Genomic DNA, 14,145 nt, shown 5'->3' on the forward strand with positions numbered 1-14,145 from the left:
GATTTAAGTAATCATGTTGAATGCAGAAGACAGAGTCAACAAGGGTACCACAATTGTGTAACAGTGTCACGCGAGATTTCTGTTAATGATCCTGTTAATTAATTATAGTCAGGGTCCCAAATGGATCGCTGGTACGGTCATGGCAAAGGAGGGCAACAGAGTATTTGTTATTAAGCTGAAGAATGGGCAAACTTGCAGGAAACACATGGATCAAACAAAGCTGAGGCACACAGATGAGCCAGAGCAATCGGACGAGGAAACTGTTGACGACCAACCAACCTACCAGCAGCCTTCAGTGGACTCAAGGGTCATCAGTGAACCTGGAATTTCCATCACAGACTTGTTCAATAAAAATGGACTTGCAATTTCTGTCATAGCCACTGCCACCCCCAACAAGTCAGCCATCCAGCCACCAGCCACAACAGACTCCACACATTCACCCAAGGCCGGAAATGAACTGAGACGGTCAACCCGGGAGCGTAAAGCACCGTCTCAACCTGTGAAAAACTGTGATAAGATCTGAGGAGGGTATTGTCATGTGTGTACATGCTGTTCGTAGCCATTAGATGGCGTCATTGTTGGAGGCCTCTGAGCAGCACGCACATGGTGCTGCTCTGGTATAAAAGGCCAGCCATTTTGTGAGTGAGTCACTTTGGGACTAAATAAAGCACAGGCAAGGTCGTACCTTGCTTGGTTAAACAGTACTCAGTTTGAACCTTTATTGCATACATAACACTAACTTTTTTGTCCTTCCTAATATGGGCTTTGGCTTAGCATCCATTTTTTCCTAATGCCTCTGCAAAGCAACTTGCTACATTTTTCTTTGTTAAAGGCACTCAATAAAGGCAAGTTTTTTTTTAATAGCACGTAACAAAAGTATTAACAAAACATAAACTACTGAAGGCTGTCATCATCAACATAGGCAGTCCCTTGGAATCGAGGAAGACTTGCTTCCACTCTTAGAATGAGTCTTTAGGTGGCTGAACAGTCCAATATGAGAACCACAGTCCCTGTCACAGGTGGGACAGATAGCCGTTGAGGGAAAGGGAGGGTGGGACAGGTTTGCTGCACGCTCTTTCCACTGCTTGCGCTTGATTTCTGCATGCTCTCGGCAATGGGACTCGAAGTGCTCAGCGCCCTCCCCGATGCACTTCCTCCACTTAGGGTGGTCTTTAGCCAGGGACTCCCAGGTGTCAGTGGGGATGTTGCACTTTATCAGGGAGGCTTTGAGGGTGTCCTTGTAACGTTTCCTCTGCCCACCTTTGGCTCGTTTGCCGTGAAGGAGTTCCGAGTAGAGCGCTTGCTTTGGGAGTCTCGTGTCTGGCATGCGAACAATGTGGCCTGCCCAGCAGAGCTGATCAAGTGTGGTCAGTGCTTCAATGCTGGGGATGTTGGCCTGGTCGAGGATGCTAACGTTGGTGCGTCTGTCTTCCCTGGGGATTTGTAGGATCTTGCAGAGACATCATTGGTGGTATTTCTCCAGCGACTTGAGGTGTCTACTGTACATGGTCATGTCTCTGAGCCATACAGGAGGGCAGGTATTACTGCAACCCTGTAGACAATAATTTTGGTGGCAGATTTGAGGGCCTGGGCTTCAAACACTCTTTTCCCCAGGCGGCCGAAGGCTGCACTGGCGCACTAGAGGCGGTGTTGAATCTCGTCGTTAATGTCTACTTTTGTTGATAAGAGGCTCCCAAGGTATGGGAAATGGTCCACGTTGTTCAGAGCCGCGCCGTGGATCTTGAAGGCTGTAGCTCCAAGATGAAGTGGGTTTTTTCAATGACTTTTATATTCCCTGTGAATTAAGTGCATAGCAATAGCATTTTACAATTAAAAGCAATTTTTAGTATGTTAGATATGAAACTACCCAAAAGAGTGATGAGCTGTCACACATGCCCCATCTAATGGCAATTGTGTGTAAATGGTTGCACCTTCAAAGTACAGTATAATGGGCTGGATTTTTGGCTTTTTGCGTTTTTGCCCATTTCTGGGTGCAATTCGCAGCATATTCAAAAATTTAGCGCTGGGTTACCATTGGCGCCAGAGCGTGCAACTTTCGCCAAATAAAAGTTCACGAGGAGCATTAGCGCTAAATCCGGCGTTGCACCACATAAACAATTGGCTGTCTGTGCATGCGCAAATTTTTTTTTTCTTCTGGTCTGCTGTCCGATCGCAAACACTAATGCAGGGCATGGCCACGCGCATGCGCATACGCAGTACACCCGGTGCTGAATCAGCCATTTTAAATTTGGATTATCATGATGGAGGACAAGAAATCAAGACAGCGTGCCAGGCGATTCAGCCATGGGGAGGTTAATGAAGCTCTAGTGAGGACTATGGAGAGAAGATGGCAGAAGTTACATCGTAGGGGTGGATCCAGACCACTGCCATCCATTTTCAAACGCATTTGGAGGGAAATCACTGAGGAGGTCTCTAACTCAGGCACTGTGGTCAGGAGTGGCACACAGTGCCAAAAGAAGTTCAATGATCTTTCAAGGGTCATTAAAGTGAGTACAATTTTAATTCATGCACTCCTTCATTACTTCAATTATAAATCTGACACACTATTTGTTCTCATGCTTTTGGTGCCTATCAGCACTCTGTGGGTGTTCTCATGCTGTTGCTGTCTGTGGGTTGCCTCCTAAAATGCATGACACATAGGTAGGCTTAGTTTGGCACCCTATTTGCCATGAATGATCTTTACACATTATTAAGATTGCTTTCTGAGCTCTCATAAGATATCCCTGCACTTCGATGTCCTTCTGATGAACCACGTACAACTTCCAAGGCCATTAAACAGAGGACTGGATTACATTCAGATAGTATGGCATAAGTGATTTGGTGGCTATCTATGCCACAAGAGCAGATGGACCCTCTTGTAACCATTCCCATTTTCATCTTTGCAGGCCAAGAAGTCACACAATCAGCGCGAGCAGGTGCGGACAGGCAGCGGTCTGCCTCAGACCCCACCACTCACCAACATTGAAGAACGAGTGACAGGCCTCATTGGCGACTCAGGTCAGGCAACTGCCACTGGGGCGCTGACCCCCGCTCGGAAACTGAGGGTAAGTCCTGCACACGCCCTGTGCTGGGTTAGGGAAATGTCCTGCACACTCCCTGGCCTGGGTTGAGGCAATGTCATGCAGTGTCTCTGGACTAGGGTTGGGGCAATTCCCTGCACAATCCCTAGGCTGGGTTGGGGCAATGTCATGCAGTGTCTCTGGACTAGGGTTGGGGCAATACCCTGCACAGTGTCTCTGGACTAAATATAATGGAGTAGTGGCAGTCCTTCAAGGGAGTCAGTGCTATGCGAACTTCCTCATGTCATCTGCCCCCTCCCCCGCTGCTAACCACTCGTCTGTTGCTTTCTACTTCCAGATGACCAGCCATAGCCGCAGCATCCCTCAAGGCAACACTCCATGTCAGGCCATGGTCTGGAGGAGGAGGAAGAAGAAGAGGAGGAGGAGGATACCGATCAGCCGACTTCGGTGCAGCTGCAATCCACCCGTTTTACAATCGGTACTCACCAAGTCTGAGGACAACGACGTGACTTTCTCAGGGTTTGACAACTCCAAGGCTCCTGGGACTAGTGGCGTGCTGCAACGCAGTTCTGGGGTCGAATCCCCTATGCCATCTCTCCGGAGGGTGAGTCGATCTGCTGACAGGCAGACGTGGAACTGGACATAGTGGGAATGTCCACGGAGAGCATCCAGGTCAGTCGTCAGCTCCTTGATGTCTTAGGTACAATTCCCGTGAACATTGAGAGTCTCACTGCGACCATTACGGAGGTAGGGTCGCAGATTGTCAGTGCGAGCTGTGGCACCTGCGAGGCCATCAATGCCCACACGAGGCTGGTGGCCTCCAGCAGTGACACTGGAGTCACGGAGAGTGTGGTACAAAGCCTTGTGAAATATGGCGCATCACAGGCTTCAGCTTGGGCAGGTGACACAGTCTGTAAACCTTCCCGCTATGCTCTCTGTGTTCCCCACTGTCACACCCAAACCAAAACTATCTGTGATTCACGTGCCAATGAAGAGGCTCGCTAGTCAGAAGCCGGGTCTTCCACGCCACGAGCTTGTCCAGTGTGTCCCCAGGCAGCGTCTCCATTGTCTCTCCCCTCAACACAGCAGCGTCCGGCAACCTTGCTGTACGCCAGCTTGGTACCACTTGGGTTAGGAGCAGCAAGCAAGGGAGGTGGATTAGGGGAAGGGGTAAAATATATAGGTGCAGCGTCGAGAATCCGGAACCCTTGGGACCAAGGCCATTCCGGATTCCGGGCTTTCGATCGTCTTTCTGACATCACGAATCCGGAAACACCCAAGCCCAAGTTCGGATATTTCTGGTTTTCAGAACGTCAGAAAAGGGAGGTGGGGGGGGGGGGGGGGTAATCCCCGCCGAGGAGCTGTTCGGGCCGCCGGCCCCGTCGATGAGGTCGTTGGGCGGGGCCCCGTTGTGGTGGAGCTGTTCGGGCGGGACCCGCCGCCAAGGCGGGCCCAGCTGTGGAGGAGTTGTTCAAATAGGGCCCTGCTGCCGAGGAGGTGTTCGGGTGGGCCCTGCCGCCGAGGAGATGTTCGGGCGGGCCCCTCCGTGGTGGAGCTGTTCGGGTGGGCCCCATCGCGGAGGAGGTGTTTGGGCGGGCTGATGAGGAGGCCCTGAGATAAGGGCAGTAGCAGGACCCCAAGGTTGGCAGGGTCAACTGGTCCAGATTCCGGAACATTTTACGGATTCCGTACAACCCTGCCACCGATCGGTCCGGAGTCCGAATTCCGAAACATTCTGGATTTCGGAACTCCGGATTTTCGCTGCTGTACCTGTAGTGGGGCAGGAGTTGATGCGCTATTTTTTATGTTGCATTATTATTATGTTCTGGATTATGTTGTTGTTGTTGAATGATCACACTGCTGGATGCACCTAATTTTATGTTATTTTATTAAAATTTTACAATGAACTTTACAAAGTTTACAATGTTTAATAAATTAATTTTGTTCACCTTAACCATTCCTGTGTAGTGTCTCATTTGCAGAATAATAGTCAACATGGTGGGATAGAGTAGCCAGGCAATAGTTAAACAAAGCATTCAATTATGAGCTGCCGACGTTATGCTTTTGCAGCGGCAAAACTTCCATGATGTCTCCCCTATGGTTGTGGTGGTGGTGGTGGTGGTGGCGGCGGCATGGGTTCCACGCCAGGCTTGTCTTCCTCGATATTGGGCATTGACTGCCATGATACACGAAGTATGGTCGCAGATAATCTGTACGTTCTTGGAGTGGAATCCCTTTCGGTTTTGGTAAACCTCTGGATTCTCTAAAGGTGCTTGTAGGGTGATGTGTATACAGTGAAGGACACAGTGAACCTTGGAGAAGCTAGCAAATTGTCCAAAACCTACATTTTGGGTCTCCTTGGTCATTGGGAAGTTTATGAAGTCCATCCTGTGTGCGTACAGTGCAGTAGTCACCTGGCGAATGCAACAATGTGTTGCGTGCTGCGAGATGGAGCATATGTCCCCCGCTGATGCCTGAAAAGGAGCTGGAGGCATAGATGGCAAGTGCCACAGTCACCTTCACCTCAATGGGCAGTGCAGTCCTGTTGTCGCTGGTAAGCTGTAGGTCTGCCTGTATGAGATGGCATATCTCTATGAGCACCTCTTTTTGGAAGCGCAATCTTCTAACGCACTGTGCCTCAGAGAGCTGTAGGTATGAGCGATGTTCCCTGTAAACTCGTGGAGGGTAAAGCCTCCTCCCCATATGTCTGCGACCTCTTCGATGACGGTGAGAATGATCATCAATAAGCCTTCTTCCAGCTCGACGTCGTATAAATATAGTAGCCAAGATTACTGGCTCCCGACATAGCATGGCCCCCATCTTTTAAAATGTTCTTTAAAACAAACAAACTCACATAAACTTTACAATCAAAAGTATGTAGTAACGCAGCGTTCTTCTCCCAATGCTTCTAATCACTCACAAATGCGACTTTCTCTTCCGTTTTCAAGATGGCGCCGTTAGCGCCTGGTGCACCCCGGGTCCGACTGGTTTTTGTTGGCGGGTTCCCGGGCAGATGCTAAATCGGGCAAAATGCTCGAAATTTCCGCCAAGGGCGCTAGCAAAGCGATGGACGACGATTTACGTCATCCAAACGGTCAAAACAGTGGGGCGCTAAGTTTTAGCGCCAACGCAAAACCATTGGCGAAAATTCAGCCTGGGCGCAAAACCCTGTGCATCTCGTTTTACGCCCAAAAGATCATTTTTGTGCCCCGCCACAGCGCTAAATGGGGTGCAAATGAGCCGAAAATCCAGCCTGGATTGAGTTTGTAACATTAGAAACTGTTTTTAAGTGTCTAGTGTACATTTCATTTTCACGAGTTTAAAATCAGCATCACTTGGTGCTGCATTTTTCCACATACTACTCTGAGAATCTGTGGATAAACTACTTTTAATCAATGTTTTCTTGTCCTTCTAAGCTGCGAGCTTCTTGATTGTTGTTGAAGCTGCACTCATCCAGGCGAATGGCGAGTATTCCATCATAGTCCTGACGTGCCGTATAGATACTGGAAAGGCTTTGGGGAATCAGGAGGTGAGGCATTTGCCGCAGAATACCCAGCCTCTGACCTGCTCTTATAGCTGATGATTGAGAGTAGACTGATGGGGCAGTAATTGTCTGGATTGGATTTCTCCTGCTTTTTGTGGACAGGACGTACCTGGGCAATTTTCCACACTCCAGATGCCAGTGTTGTAGCTGTACTGGAACAGTTTGGCTAAAGACGCAGCTAGTTCTGGAGCACAAGTCTTCAGCATTAAAGCCGGGATGTTTTTCGGGGCCCATAGCCTTTGCTGTATCCAGTGCGCTCTTAATATCATGTGGCGTGAATCGAATTAGCTTAAGACTGGCTTCTGTGATCGATCATCCATTCGGCACTTCTGGCTAAAGATGGTTGCGAATGCTACAGCCTTGCCTTTTGCACTCACGTACTGAGCTCCAACATCATTGAGGGTGGGGATATTCATGGAGCATTCTCCTTCCATTAGTTGTTTAATTCTCCACCACCATTCACGACTAGTTGTGGAAGGACTGCAGAGCTTTGATCTGAGCTGTTGGTTGTGAAATCGCTTAGCTCTGTCTATAACATGCTGTTTCCGTTGTTTCGCAGGTAGTCCTGTGTTGTAGCTCCACCAGATTGGCACCTCATTTTTAGGTATGCCTGGTGCTGCTCCTAGTGCGCTGTTCTACACTCCTCATTGAACCAGGTTGGTCCCCTAGCTTGATGGTAATGGTAAAGTGAAGAGTTTACAGATTGTGGTATAATACAATTCTGCTGCTGATGGCCCACAGCGCCTTATGAATGCCCAGTTAAGAGCTGCGAGATCTGTTCTGAATCTATCCCATTTAGCATGGTGATAGGGCCACACAACACAATGGAGGGTGTCCTCAGTGTGAAGACAGAACTTTGTCACCACAATGACTGCGCGGTGGCTACTCCTACCAATACTGTTATGAACAAATGCATCTGTGACAGGTAGATTAGTGAGGACAAGGTTAAGTAGTTTTTCCCTCATGCTGGTTCTCTCACCACCTGTCGCAGGCAAAGCCTGGCAGTTTTTCAGGACTCGGCCAGTTCAGTCAGTATTTGTGCTACTGAGCCACACTCAGAGTACATTCATGCTCTTGCCACCCTCAATTCTTCTTCCAAGTTCAGCATGGAGGATTCATCAGCTAGGAACACAGGAACAGGAGTTCCTCAAACCTGTTCCGCCATTTCATGAGATCTTGACTGATCTGCGACCTAACTCCATATTAGAGGTATACATAAAAAAGAGGTCATGTCTCACAAATGTAATTGCATTTTTTGAAAAAGTTACAAAGATGGTGGATGAGGGAAGCCTAGTAGACATTGTCTACTTCGATTTCCAAAAAGCTTTTGACAAGGTACCACATAAGAGGCCTCTGGTAATAGTGGAAATATATTGAGCTGGATTCAGAATTGGCTAGCAGGATGCAGGCAAAGAGTAGTTACAGATGGATTTGAATCTGTTTGGAGACCGGTCACCAGTGGTGTCCCACAGGCGTATTGTTGGGACCGTTGCTTTTTACTATTTTTATTAATTCAGGGGTTGGCTGCACAATTTGCAAATTTGAAGATGATACCAAGATCTGTGCGAGTGCTACAACTGTAGCAGAGGCTCGTCTGATTCAGGCAGGTCTTAATGTGTTGGGAGACTGGGCTCAAGACTGGAAAATGATGTATAACTTAGATAAGTGCAGTGTTATGCATGTGGGCAGGGCAAATGCTCAACATTCATAAACCCTCCACGGAAAGGCATTAAAGATGGTGGGGATAGAAAAAGATTTGGGCATTCTAATGCATACATGCTTAAAGGTACACGAGCAATGCCATGCAGCAATAGCTAGAGCAAATAAGGTGCTGGGGTGTATTCGTAGGACAATTGAGTATAAGAGGAGGCGTACTGTTTTGTCCTTGTACAAGACCTTAGTCAGGCCGCACTTGGAATGCTGTGTCCAGTTTTGGTCTCCTCACATAGTGGATGATATTGAGGCTCTGGAAAGGGTGCAGAAGCAGGTCACATCTAAAGGATCTTAGTTATCAAAATAGGTTAAAAGAGTTGGTACTCTTTACCTTAGAGCAGCATAGAATTAGGGGGGATATGATTGAGGTTGATAACTTAACGAAGGGAATAGACAGTGTTCCAGCTGACAATTTATTTCAATTAAAATAGGACCAGGGGGCACAAATTTAAGTTGTAAAAGGCTAGATCTAGGTTAGATGTCAGGAGGTGGTTCTATTCATACAGAATAGGAGACCTCTGGAACAAGTTGTCCTTTCATGTGGTAGATGCAGACTCACTGAATTCCTTCAAGCAAAAGCTGGATTTGTTTCTGGCTGCGGCGGAGATGACCTCTTACAGAAGGTAGGTACTGTTATACATGCAGACGATAGATATACTTGTTATATATGTGGACTTGTATTTACTCTATACAGCCACCAGACAGCTTATCCCCTGGAGTCCCAAGGGATCCCATAATCCCTTGGGAGCACAGGTATTTAAGGAGGCTTCACAGGTTGGAGAGGCACTCTGGAGACCTGCAATAAAAGACTAACGTCACACTTTGCTTTGAGCTCGCAGTGTTCAGTCTGACTCTTTCTCCATACACAACAACTGGCGATGAGATACAGTTAGCGAACCCAAAGATGCAGAGAACAGTGGGCATCCTGGAGAAATTTTCGGAGGGAGATGATTGGGAAACTTTTGTGGAGCGACTCGACCAATACTTCGTGGCCAACGGGCTAGATGGGGAAGAGAGCGCTGCCAAACGAAGGGCGATCCTCCTCACTGTCTGTGGTGCACCAACGTATGGCCTCATGAAGAATCTGCTCACTCCAGCGAAACCCACGGAGAAATCGTACAACGATTTGTACACACTGGTCCGAGAGCATTTGAACCCGAAGGAAAGCGTTCTGATGGCAAGGTACCAGTTCTACACCTACAAAAGGTCTGAAGGCCAGGAAGTGGCGAGTTATGTCGCCGAGCTAACACACCTTGCAGGACATTGCGAATTTGAAGGACATTTGGAGCACATGCTCAGAGACTTTTTCGTATTTGGCATTGGCCACAAAACCATACTTCGCAAGCTTTTGACTGTAGAGACCCCAACCTTGCGTAAGGCCATAGCGATAGCCCAGGCGTTCATTGCCACCAGTAACAATACAAAGCAAATCTCTCAGCACACAAGCGCTGCTACAAGTACTGTGAACAAAGTGATGTTGTTTTCGAATCGTAACGTACAGGATAGGTCACACATACCTGCAACTGCACGTCCGAAGATGACTTAGAATCCACCATCAAGGGTGATCAATGCAAGGCTATTAACACCTTGTTGGCACTGCGTGGGTGATCATTATTTCCATTCATGCCTATTCAAATAGTACGTTTGCAAGGGCTGTGGAACAATGGGGCACCTCCAACGAGTGTCCAGGCGAGCTGCAAAGCCTGTTACAGCTGCAAACCACCATGTTGCAAAGGAGGACAGATCTAGGGAGGATCACGATGAACCAGAGCCTCAGATAGAGGAGGCAGATGTACATGGGGTGCACACATTCACCATGAATTGTTCCTCAATCATGCTGAATGTTGAACTAAATGGACTCCCGGTGTCAATGGGGCTAGACACGGGCGTGAGCCAGTCCATCACGGGCAAAAAGACTTTCGAAAGGTTGTGATGCAACAAGGCCTCAAGGCCAGTCTTAACTCCAGTTCGCACGAAACTAAAAACTTACACTAAAGAACTGATTCCTGTAATCGGCAGTGCTACCATAAAGGTCTCCTATGATGGAGCGGTGCACAAGCTACCTCTCTGGTTGGTCCCATGCTGCTCGGCAGGAGCTGGCTGGGAAAGATACGCTGGAACTGGGACGATGTCCATGCGCTATCGCCCGCTGATGATACTTCGTGTGCCCAGGTCTTAAACAAATTTCCTTCACTGTTCGAACCAGGCATCGGGAAATTCCAAGGAGCAAAAGTGCAGACCTAATTCCGGGTGCACGACCCATCCATCACAAGGCGAGAGCAGTGCCGTACATGATGAGAGAAAGGGTAGAGATCGAGCTAGACTGGCTTCAAAGAGAGGACATCATTTCACCGATCGAGTGGGCCAGTCCTATTGTCGCAGTTTTCAAGGGAGACGGCACCATCAGAATCTGTGGCGATTACAAAGTAACTATCAATCGTTTCTCCCTGCAGGACCAATACCCAATACCAAAGGCCGAAGACCTCTTTGCAATGCTGGCGGGAGGAAAGACGTTCACGAAGCTGGATCTGACTTCAGCCTACATGACACAGGAACTGGAGGAATCATCGAAGGCCCTCATCTGCATCAACACGCACAAAGGTCTTTCTGTTTATAACAGATGCCCATTTGGAATTCGATCAGCGGCGGCGATATTCCAGAGAAACATGGAAAGTTTACTGAAGTCGGTCCCACACACCGTGGTCTTCCAGGACAACATCTTGGTCACAGGTCGGAACACAGTCGAGCATCTGCAGAACCTGGAGGAGGTTCTTAGTCGACTCAACCGTGTGGGGCTCAGGTTAAAATGCTCGAAGTGCATTTTCCAGGCACCTGAAGTGGAGTTCCTGGGAAGGAGGATTGCAGTGGACGGCATCAGGCCCACCAACGCGAAGACGAAGGCAATCGAGAACGCACCGATGCCACAGAACGTGACGGAGCTGCGGTCGTTTCTGGGACTCTTGAACTACTTTGGTAACTTCTTACCGGGTCTCAGCACACTGCTAGAAGCACTACATGTCTTACCACGAAAAGGGGGCGAATGGGTTTGGGGCAAAAGCCAAAAAAATGCCTTTGCAAAAGCGAGAAAATTATTATGCTCAAACAAATTGCTTGTGTTGTATGATCCATGTAAGCGTTTGGTACTAGCATGTGATGCTTCGTCATATGGCGTTGGGTGTGTATTGCAACAAGCTAATGATTTCAGGAAACTGCAACCAGTTGCTTATGCATCCAGGAGTCTGTCTAAGGCTGAGAGAGTCTACAGCATGATTGAAAAAGAAGCGTTAGCGTGTGTGTATGGGGTAAAGAAAATGCATCAATACCTGTTTGGGCTAAAATTCAAATTGGAAATTGACCATAAGCCACTTATATCCCTGTTTTCCGAGAGTAAAGGGATAAATACCAATGCATCGGCCCGCATCAAGAGATGGGCGCTCACGTTGTCCGCATACAACTACGCCATCCGCCACAGGCCAGGCACAGAAAACTGCGCCGATGCTCTCACGGGGGTGGAAATAGCGCAGCCTGCAGATCTATCCATGGTTATGGAAGCATTTGAGAGTGAGCAATCACCCGTCACTGCCTGGCAGATCAATACCTGGACAAGCCAGGACCCCTTATTATCTTTAGTCAAAAGCTGTGTGCTTTACGGGAGCTGGTCCAGTATCCCAGTGGAAATGCAGGAAGAGATAAAGCCGTTCTAGCGGCACAAAGATGAAATGTCTTTACAGGCAGACTGCCTTCTGTGGGGCAATCAAGTAGTGGTCCCGAAGAAGGACAGAGACACCTTCATCAATGACCTCCACAGTACCCATCCAGGCATCGTAATGATGAAAGTGATAGCCAGATCCCACGTGTGGTGGCCCGGTATCGATGCGGACTTGGAGTCCTGTGTGCACAGATGTAATACATGCTCGCAGTTAAGCAATGTACCCAGGGAGGCGCCGCTAAGTTTATGGTCTTGGCCCTCCAAACCGTGGTCTAAGGCACACGTCGACTATGCAGGCCCGTTCTTGGGTAAAATGTTCCTTGTGATTGTAGACGCGTACTCCAAGTTGATTGAATGTGAGATAATGTCGGCTAGCAGGTCCGCTGCCACTACTGAAAGCCTGCGGGCCATGTTTGACACTCACGGCTTACCCGATGTCCTGGTGAGCGACAATGGGCCATGTTTTACTAGTGCTGAGTTCAAAGAATTCATGACCTGTAACAGGATCAAACATGTCACATCTGCCCTTATAAACCAGCGTCCAATGGTCGGGCAGAGAGATCAGTGCAAACCATCAAGCAAGGTTTGAAGAAAGTAACTGAAGGCTCACTGCAGACTCGCCTATCCAGAGTCCTGCTTAGTTACCGCACGAGACCCCACTCACTCACTGGGATCCCACCTGCTGAACTGCTCATGAAAAGAGCACTCAAGACAAGGCTCTCGTTAGTTCACCCTGATCTACATGAACAGGTAGAGAGCAGGCGGCTTCAACAAAGTGCATACCATGATAGCGCAAATGCGAAATCAATGATCCTATATTTGTTTTAAATTATGGACAAGGTCCCAAGTGGCTTCCCGGCACTGTCGTGGTCAAAGAGGGGAGCAGGGTGTTCCGGGTCAAACTTTCAAATGGACTCATTCACCGGAAACACTTGGACCAAATCAGACTCAGATTCACAGACTATCCTGAGCAACCCACCTTGGACCCTACCTTTTTTGATCCCCCAACATACACACCAGTGGTAACCGGCACCACGGCTGACCACGAAGCAGAACCCACCATCCACAGCAGCCCTGCACGGCCCAACACACCAGGCAGCCCAGCAAGGTCAGCTGCACAGCAGCCCAGCGAGGGCCCAACAAATGATTCAACAACACCAGCTTTCACACCGAGACGATCAACCAGGGCAAGAAGGGCCACAGATCGACTCACATTGTAAATAGTTACACTATTGACTTTGGGGAGAGTGTTGTTATATATGTGGACTTGTATTTACTCTATACAGCCACCAGAGGGCTCATCCCCTGGAGTCCCAAGGGATCCCATAATCCCTTGGGAGCACAAGTATTTAAGGAGGCTTCACAGGTTGGAGAGGCACTCTGGAGATCTGCAATAAAAGACGAAGGTCACACTTTGCTTTGAGCTCAGTGTTCAGTCTGACTCTTTCTCCATATACTACAATACTGTGTAGTCACTGCATGGTTGCATAAGATGGAGACTTGTTACCTGATGTACTGTCAATAAGGTTTACACTGTGTATATACTATGCTAGCACCACTAGAGGGTGCAACTAGTGGAGACCGTGGTTTCCTGCCCCTGTGGCAGAGGCAGTCCACCAGAAGGCACTGTGGTGGAAGACCTGAGGGTCACCTGCATAGGTGTGCAGGGCCCAGTATCAAAGGCTGCTCACCATGCTTGTGCCTCACTCTGGAGTTACGAATAAAGGACCAAGGTCACTACAGTTTGAGTACAACACATTGCCTCGTGGAGTCATTCATAAGTGCATTGCAGACAATAACAACTGGCGACGAGAATACGGACTTTCACGCGATCACGGCTACCTTTGGCACACTAAAAGATTTCGCAGAGGGTGATGATTGGGATGCCTTCATGGAAAGGCTCAAGCAATATTTCATGGCAAACGATCTGGCAGGGGAGACTGACACATTGGCGGAGAAGTGCAAGGCTATACTGCTGATCAGTTGTGGGCCCAAGGTCTACCGCCTCATCAGGGACTTGCTGGCAACCACGAAGGCCAAGGATAAGACATACGATAAGCTGACTAAACTAATTCGCGACCAACTAAAACCAAAACAGAGCATCCTCACAGATTCTACACTCACCGCAGCCCTGAGGG

General features: G+C 48.5%; 1 protein-coding gene and 1 long non-coding RNA gene across 2 annotated transcripts in view; one reads left to right on the forward strand and one right to left on the reverse strand.

Annotated features, from left to right (window-relative positions):
* zfyve16 (zinc finger, FYVE domain containing 16) overlaps positions 1-14,145 on the reverse strand; it is a 126,622-nt gene that overhangs the window by 112,429 nt on the left and 48 nt on the right. The gene's annotated exons all lie outside the window — the stretch shown is intronic.
* The window catches only part of LOC139267487 (uncharacterized), a 47,714-nt gene that overhangs the window by 22,832 nt on the left and 10,737 nt on the right, over positions 1-14,145 (forward strand). The window lies entirely within an intron of this gene.

Source organism: Pristiophorus japonicus, chromosome 1 (genome assembly GCF_044704955.1).
Source record: "Pristiophorus japonicus isolate sPriJap1 chromosome 1, sPriJap1.hap1, whole genome shotgun sequence".
In the NCBI taxonomy this organism is placed as follows: Eukaryota; Metazoa; Chordata; class Chondrichthyes; family Pristiophoridae; genus Pristiophorus; species Pristiophorus japonicus.